Here is a 9,010-nt window from a genome sequence, read left to right on the forward strand (position 1 = left end):
TCCGTGTGGATTTGTGTGTGTATCCTGTATGCATTTACAACATATACAGGGAAGGTTTTCTGGCTGTTTTTGCCCTTTTAATGGTTAAATACACGGACCATTAAGTTCCATGAAGCTCAGTTGGGGGCAAAAAAAATCCCATTTACATGTTGTGTTTTAGATAGCCAGTAAGTCAAGTAGGAAATATCATGTTTATATTTGACCAACTGACAGAAAGGAAAAGTCTGAAAGGCTAACGGAGAAAAACGAGGAGAAAGAAGAAGAAAAAAAACGCCTGACAGTACAAAATAAAAGGGGACATTTTTGTGGCCTTTTTGTAATGGAAAACTCTTAAGATGGCATCTGACTTTGGAGTGATACCCAAGTCTTTTATTGGGTCACATTATTTACCAGCCAAGGTGGAAGATGACTTCACATCCTTTACTTACTTTCTAGGAAAAAGTAGCAATGCCACAGTATTAAAAAATACTTGTTCTAGTTCTATGTACTCTGTATGCACTTAAAATGTTAAAATGTAATCTGTTAATGTAAAAAGATGCAGATTAACATTATAGCAGGTCAACATGGAGCTAGTTTAAACTATTTCATATACTTTTATATGTACTGTATACACACTTAAAGGTCCAATGTGTAGGAACTTCTCCCATCTAGCGTTGAGATCTCATATCGCAATCAACTCTCTCGCACCATGCAGTTCAAAGTACATATTACAGCTACGGTAGCCTTCACGCTTCAAAAAGCTGGTCTCTTGCTTTTTTCAATATCCTTTTTCTTTTTCTGGGCGAAGAAGAAGACTCCTGTTGTATTTTGAATACGTGTGGTCCTCCATGTTTCCTTCTTCAAACTTGCCGGGGCCAGGAAGTGACGATACCCATTAGCAGCATTAGCAGCACCTGCAAGTTTATCATGTGACAGCGAAAACGTGAAAGGCGGAGCAGTATATCCTGTATGTCCCTTACCGGCTAACATATTTCAAGATGGCGCATGAATATGGAGCGTCTACCCCAGTTCATGCAAATGCAAATGTTAAATTTCAAGCCAAAAGGAATACTTGGAATTGATGGTGGTGGTAAATATTCATGAAAAAGGACACGTTTGTGAACGGGCAACACAGATTTTGATAATGAACAACACGTTACACACTGGACCTTGGACAATGGAACAAACTGGGTCAATTTTAATCCAATTTGGGGCAGTCTTGTTCCGATGAGCATAAAAGCCACTCGGTCACCAATCACACCCAAATTTATATTTCCAATTTAGTCACACCAATATGTGGTTAATTTGACCCAGTAACAATGTTATATTTACATTTCTGTTGGCTCATCAATTAAAAAAAAACTAAGTTTTTAATAAACATTTTTAGTGTTCTGTTTAGAATTTTTTTTTTTTCAGACATAACAGTTCACTCTACACACAAAATGTCTTCACTGTAAACAATTCATCCAAATTTGGATTATTTCCAAAACCAAATGTAGTTGGTTATTCCTACACTCTAATTTGACCCACAGGAGTGTTTCATAAAATAGCGCCCCTAGTGGTGCCAGGAAATACCACCCACAGGAGCATTTTCCATCCTCATATCTAAACCGCAAACGGTTTCCTTTTTTAACACGTTAACGTGAAACGGTCGCAGTTTGGTTATGTTTAGGTACCACTTGGGTAAGTTTGGAAAAAGATCGTAGTTTGGGCTTCAGACGTTACTTTACTTCCAGTTCAGCTGTGACGTGACCGTGACACCAACTTTTAGTTTGTTCTGCAAAGGATTGAAAAGAAAACCTTGCAGTTTACATTTTACTGGACTTGAACTGTTTAAATGTCAGTTAAAAACTGGAAAAATTGTGAACGTGTAATGTAAACATACATCCATAATGAAAAGGCAGATATAAAAAAATTGATATCTGGATTGTATTAATAGATATCAGATCACTCAAGCAAAGATCTATTTTAATTGGAGAATTAATAATTTTAACCCAGCCTTAATAGTTGCATTCCACCACTGCTTACCGTGTTGTTGTAAATCAGTCCCTCCAAGATTTCACGATGTCGCGATCGCGCCAATTCATGGGAATTCAACCAATCACCGCGAATTTGGTGCGACTCGCAATTTTGACCCATCACTGCAACTTTTCCGCACATTTGACCAATAACCTGAAGTTTCCCGCGACTTCAACCAATCACAGCAGTCCCACGTGCACTTTTTATTTTGAAAGAACTATACCAAAAAAATTCACAACTTTTTTGCAACTTTCACTGTCTCCCGCAACTTCATTGCAACAAACATACAAAAGACATTGCAACTTTTATCGCAATTTTTTTACAAAAGCTCCCGCGAAATCAGGCATTTTGGGCCGCAACAATCTCAAAAAAAGGCCGCGAAATCCTGGAGGGACTGGTAAATCTCTGACTGCAGTACCAGTTATGCTGCATTATCCAAATCCCAGCAACTAAAATTGGTGAGGAAAATGTCATCATAACTAAACTTCCAAACCAAAGATTCAGGTTGTTAACAGACAATAACCATCCTTTTAAAAGGGATGCTGTTAAAATAAAAATGTCCAGGTTTCAAAGCTGATTCAAAGTCTGAAGTTCTCGATTTGGCAGGAACAGTTGTGGCTGCATTAAAGTTCAACTCATGGCGACAAGAAAATCACTGCCAGCACTTATGAGCTGCAACTGAGAGACTTTGACTGCACAATGAAAGGCACTGACTGTTCCCTTAGAACTATATTATAAAGTCCTCAAAGTAAAGCAATTTAAGAGATTGACATTCAGCACATTAATGTCACATTAGGTGAAAACCTTTCAGGCTGAAGTTGAAGCTTCACTGAACCGACGTGCAGCTCTCAGCTCCGGCCAGTCACCCACTCAGCTCCTGAACCGTAATCACTCTGCTGCGGCTTCCTCTCCACTGTCGACTGCTGTGACAGCACTGGCAGCAGCTCAACACACCGCAGCCAGGAAGTGCATCAGCACTTCATCACTGAAGTTTGATTAAAACACTTTGAAACAACCGATATTTTATACTCTATTTCATGCTGTGACATTCTGTGAGATCTTCATTTCATGGCTGTGAAATCGCCAGCAAAAACAATAAAACATCAGTTTCACACATGATACGTGAGACTTGACAGTTGTTGACATAGTTCTGAATATTTAAGCTTAAAGCTGTTAAAGATTTACTGCGTAGCTTTTTTATAATAATAAACGTCCGTGACATTCAAGCGATTGCCAAATGACTTGCTAATTAAGATTATCAGCTCCACAAATCTCTCTCTGTATTTCTCAGTATGACTATGTTCAGAAGGTTGTGGGTCCGGCGATTTTCCCACACAGAAACTGGAGTGAAGATAATGACCTCTTCTGAAGAGTCCATCATGTTTTTTTGTACTCCGTAACTACTAGCAACTGTGTGGAGGAAGGGGTGGGGGTGAAGCGCTAAGCAATGTACTGCTGTATATGGAGGAAATATTTATTCATAATTCAAATTGAAAGTCCAAAGAGAAAACGAAGCGAGATCAAAAATATTATTATTTGACTATGCTACTAGGAAAAATCATGCCATAATTAAATTGAAAAAAGAAAAAGGAAACTGAAAAAGCAAAGTTGATATGTAAAATGATTTATCTTTTGAATTTTCCATTTGGCTTTTCCATTTGGATTTAATATTTGGTTTTTCAATTTCAATTTAACATTTGGCTTTTCCATTTGGATTTAATATTTGGCTTTTCAATTTCAATTTAACATTTGGCTTTTCAATTTCAATTTAACATTTGGCTTTTCAATTTTGATTTAACATTTGGCTTTTCAATTTCGATTTAACATTGGCTTTTCATTTAGACTTGACACATGTCAATGTAAATGAGGAGGCGTGGCCCAAAGGCTGGTGGGAGGGTCTGAAACGAAAGGGGTGCAGAAGCACCTTATGAACAGCAGGGGGAGCTGACTGCTGGGGAGCATCTGTCTGCAGCTTCGCCACCAGGCTGACTTGGCCTCTTGTTATTCTAAGGTTGACAATTGGTGCTTTAACAAAATATCTTCACACTTAGATTTTAGATAAATAATCATCAGTAATGTGGACATGATGTCTAAGTGGGGAAAAGGCAAATAATAGAACCGCTAGAACAGTCTGGGAAGTTCAGAAAATTACATCACTTTACTGTAATGCAGCCTTTAAAACCAGGAAAAGACAACACTTATGTCATATCACGATATCCAAAATCTAAGACGATATCTAGTCTCATATCACAATATCGATATAATATCGATATATTGCCCAGCCCTATTTTAGACCCCTAAAAAAATGTGTATGCTATATTTAGAATATTTTCACTGCTTAACCTTGCCATCAAACAGCCCTTTTCTGATGGAGAACTGAAGCGGTTATCTCTGCTCTCTTCTAAGCCACCAGACCCCTCTGACAAAAATTCATTTTACCTCGCAGAACATAGAAATTGCTTGTCTATCGCTGCCCCGATCTGTTGGTTTGTTTGTGTTATTGTGCGACTTTGGTGAATCTGAACTAACTCAAAGGCAATAGGCATATATCCATATTTCAGGTCAATTCAAGATCCTACAAAAGACTTCTCTGCAGCGCTATGTCAAGTCAGGGGGGAATACACAACATATTTATCCAAATATATAAGACAACCCTGATAATAAGACGATCCTCTGCTTTTGAACATTTGGTTTTTGGAAAAAGACTTTTTTAAGATACAAAACATTTAACGAGATTGTCATCTTCCTTGAAGCCTTTAATGAAACACCCAATATGTCCATTACCGCAGACATAAATCCCCCATTTGTGTAGTTCCTCAATTACAGTGGCTACATACTCCCACTCCTGTCAGTTTCTTGGGAATGGTCAAAGTTTTTCAGACATTCTTATTGGATCATTCTCAGTTGTTTGACAGGTAATTTGGTCTGTTTCTGTAGTAAAAATGTTATTCCCTGCGTGGCAGCAAAGCATGTTATATGACCTGTTGGAAACCACTGACGTTTAACTGGATTTCCTCTAAACTTTTAGGGGGGGGACTTACTCTAAAAGACACATTATAAACACTCTTGAAGAAACTTGCTAGCTTAGCAACAGTGGGGCTACAAGCAACCCATACTAACATAATAACACTCTCTGTACTGTACTACAAGAGCAGGTGCTACACTGTCCAGTACATTCAAACAGAATACCTGATATTGTGAATACATGAATGTCTAATCCTAAATTTAATACGACCAACATTTAAATGTAATTTCTATTAGAAATCCGAATCACCTTTTATTTTATATCATAAATTTACATCTCCTGAAGTCTGATTATGCCCTGCTCTGCCCCCAAAATCCTTTTCTCTAAAGGATGTACATCGACTTACTGAAAAACACCCAGTAACCCACCGAAGCTTGTTTCAGACTCCTCCTCAGTCAGGTGTTATTTGTCGATCATGACCAAACCAAGACCCCGCTAGCGATTTCTCTCTTTCTGGACTGCGGCTCGATGTGAAATCAATCACGCTCCCAGAAACTCTGAATTTGAATGGGAGCCAGACTTTGTGTAATTGGGTTTTAGACTTCTTATGGAGAACGAAAATAGGTGGTCAGGGATACTCAAAAACACTAGGTTATTGAGCACAGGGTGCTGTTCAAGGCTGCTCCCCCCATTTGTTGTGTTCTGTGTTTTTATCACACAATTGGCTGTGTATCCCAGGATGAGTAGGTAAAGTTGTTAAAGCTCGCAGACGATGCCGCAGTTGTCGGGTTGATCATACAGTAGGTGATGAATCGCTTCACATAGCGAGCAATGGAAGCACAGCAGTGGAGAGATATTCAATTAAGTAATAACCTAAACAGGAGCCACGGCAAAAAGGAAACAAATACTCCAGGTGAGGAAGTGAGACGCAATCAGTTATCATAAATGAGCGGAAAAGTGGAAAGGCTAAAAAACTTTTTAGTTCCTCAGCACTAAAACATTGTGAGCTTTGAAATGGTAGAGCACTGTTGACAGCGTGGTGAAAAAGCCCATCAGAGATTCCACTGACTCAGACGACTTCAAAATGTTTGATGCGTCTCTGGCAGCCATGACCCATTTTTGCACAGTAGCAGGGGTGATCAAAAATGTTAGAACAAATGTTATTGCTTTCTGCTGCTTCCCTGTGGTTTCAGGCTTTCTTGAGTTTTGACTTCCTGTGAGAGGAAATGTTCGCCCATCCTACACAACCATTACCACTATCTTTCGGTGCGCCGCACGCAGGCAGAGCAAAGCCTCAAGGAGCCACCACTTCCCCCGAAGTTAATGTAGTGATGTCACAATGGAATAATACTACATTACAAGTGAAAGTCCTGCATTGTTTTTTTTGTTTGTTGGTAAAAGTGTGCAAATGTTAGCAGTACAATGTTCCTATAGTCTTGAAATTAAAAGTGCTCTTTGTGAAAATTGCTCTTTGTCACAGTGTTAAATCCTCAAAATTGGAGAAAATGAAATGATGAAGCATGAAAATCTCCATAGCTGGAGATACAATTTGGAGAGCCAACAAAAGGGGCGATTACATGCTCCTTTACTGGCTGAAAATAATTCTTTCTTCTTCAGATGATGTCTAACAGTCATGGAGCTGAAGGAAGTATTCATCATTTTGTATTGTTTTCTTGACAACAGCAATATTTCATGAATTAATCAGAAGTTTACTGCTCAGATAAATATAGTAGATGAAAAAAAGAGTTAAATAAGTATTCCCTAAATGATATTTGAGTAAACATACCTGTCACCACACGGCCTTTCTTTGTGTTTTTGAGAAAGCCTTCACACACAGACGTATGCGTCTGAGGGCGGTGAAAAGCTTAAAGTCCAAAGCAAAATGATTTTGAAGTTTTTCTTTCCCTGGAGCCATTCAGCCTTTTCAGCCTGATAAAGCTACCTAAAACTACCTTTCTATCTTTAGTTTTATCCCTACATTCATCCTCTGGATTGCATCTTGCCGTCTACCCCCTAATCCTTTTCTCCAAAGGAAATACTGTACATAAAACAAAGGATGCAAGTAAAGCTTCTCTGAAATCCTTCTGATTTTAAGTGTGATAATGTTCAAACATCATTTAACATGTCTGATTTACTGTCTGCAGTAAATTACATTATGCAACGTTTTTAATAGACAGAGAGCAGCATAAAATGTTCCTGTTGATGATTTAACCACCAAATACTGTTCATTTAGTAAGGTGCATAGTCATGTTTCTGTTTGTTTTGAGAGACTATACGGACTGTAGAAGATATAAGCTATGCAGTCAGTTGACCAAATCAAGGTACCAAATGTCTGCTTTTTGACAAATCTCTATTGCTCATGGGATATGATGACATACAACCCAACCCTACTGTTACTAGGGAGGCGTTTTGCAGTATGTTTTCGTTGTCAAATTACCAATGATGTTTTCTCATAATTATCTTGTAGTTTTCCTTCATATTTACATTTATTCATTTGGTATCACTTTTGTCCAAAGTGATGTGAAATACCAATGATGTTCTAGGCAGTTTTAAAGGTCCCATGGCATGAACATTTCACTTTATGAGTTTTTTAACATTAATATGAGTTCCCTCAGCCTGCCTATGATCCCCAATGGCTAGAAATGGCGATTGGTGTAAACCGAGCCCTGGGTATCCTACTCGCGAGTTGTTGTTTTTTTTGCAGGATGGTAGGGGAAGACTCATGAATATTCATGGTTGGCAAACGAGCGAAGCATGGCAGTTGGTCAAGGACACACCCCCACCGTCCACCTTGCCCCGCCTCTCTCCTCCTCAACAGCATTTAAAGCTAGAGACACAGAAATGGCACGTCCTAAGGAAAAGCTTAAGGTCATTGTGGGACTGGCTCGTAGTGGCTGTAATTCTGCACCAAGGCTGAATTTCGTGAAAGAGACAGATACAGTATTAGGGGACCACTAAGGCCTATATAAAAGAGACTTCAGATACAGTATTAGGGGACCACTAAGGCTTATATAAAAGCACCCAAAAAGCAGCATCTCATAGGACCTTTTAATCACCTGCTGCAGAGCCCTCCTGTCCTGGGCCGTGCACAAACCATGCTAGTTTGTAATGTGTCCAGTCAGGATGATTTCTATAGCTCAACAGTGTGGTTCCGGAAGTAGGCTCCCATTAATTGTATATGGTCTGGGAGTGGGAACAGGTGCATGAGTTCTGGAATAAAACCAATCAATAATATCTGATGTGATAGGATGTCGAATTCCTACTGACCCGATTGTTTTGTTACTTAATGACAACTCTAAATTACACATGCTTGAGAGACAGAGGAAAATTTGGCTAGCTGGCTCAACTGCAACCAAGAAAATGATAGCTCAACGTTAGTTACAAACTTTCTATTGCCTCGTTTTATAAGTACAGAAACTATTTGTACTACTGTAGAAGTTTGGTATCATTCCGGTAATTATTAGTGGGGTAATTTACGAGATACAAACGTGGATCCATTAGCGCCTGCACTAAGCTAACCAGCTGATAACGCTAACTCACTAACACCAACGTTATAACAAGGGAAAAAAGCTTATGGGGGGCTGTTTGGCTTGAGGTCAATGTGCAAAGCAGCCTAGGGGGAAATTACTCCGACCATAACTTTAAGTTTTCCTTGGAAGCTCCCCGGCCGGAGAATTCCCGGTGGGCCGGTCTGGTTTTTTGGTTGTGAGGGTATGGCACTGGGTCTCGCAGCCCACTCTTTGTATTTACAGTATTTATTTCTTCTTGCAGCCCACCGTTCTCTACATTCATGCTAAAAAAACTAAACAAACTGTCACCTTGTACACTTCAGTCAGTGGTGCTTGTTGGATGGATGCGACCGTGAGCAAAAATAAGCTGTTTTAAACAGGTAATAGAAAGCGCAAAATGGTGCTGAAAAGGCGACAATTTAAAAAGGAGAGCTCTGGAAAATGACGCAGCCAAAACTAGCAAAAGTGAGACACCAATTGAAGACGATGAAACGGGTAAGCTAAGCTAGTTAGGAGCAGTGCAGGATGCTAGCGGTCT

This window comes from Sander vitreus, chromosome 17 (assembly GCF_031162955.1).
Source record: "Sander vitreus isolate 19-12246 chromosome 17, sanVit1, whole genome shotgun sequence".
NCBI lineage: Eukaryota > Metazoa > Chordata > Actinopteri > Perciformes > Percidae > Sander > Sander vitreus.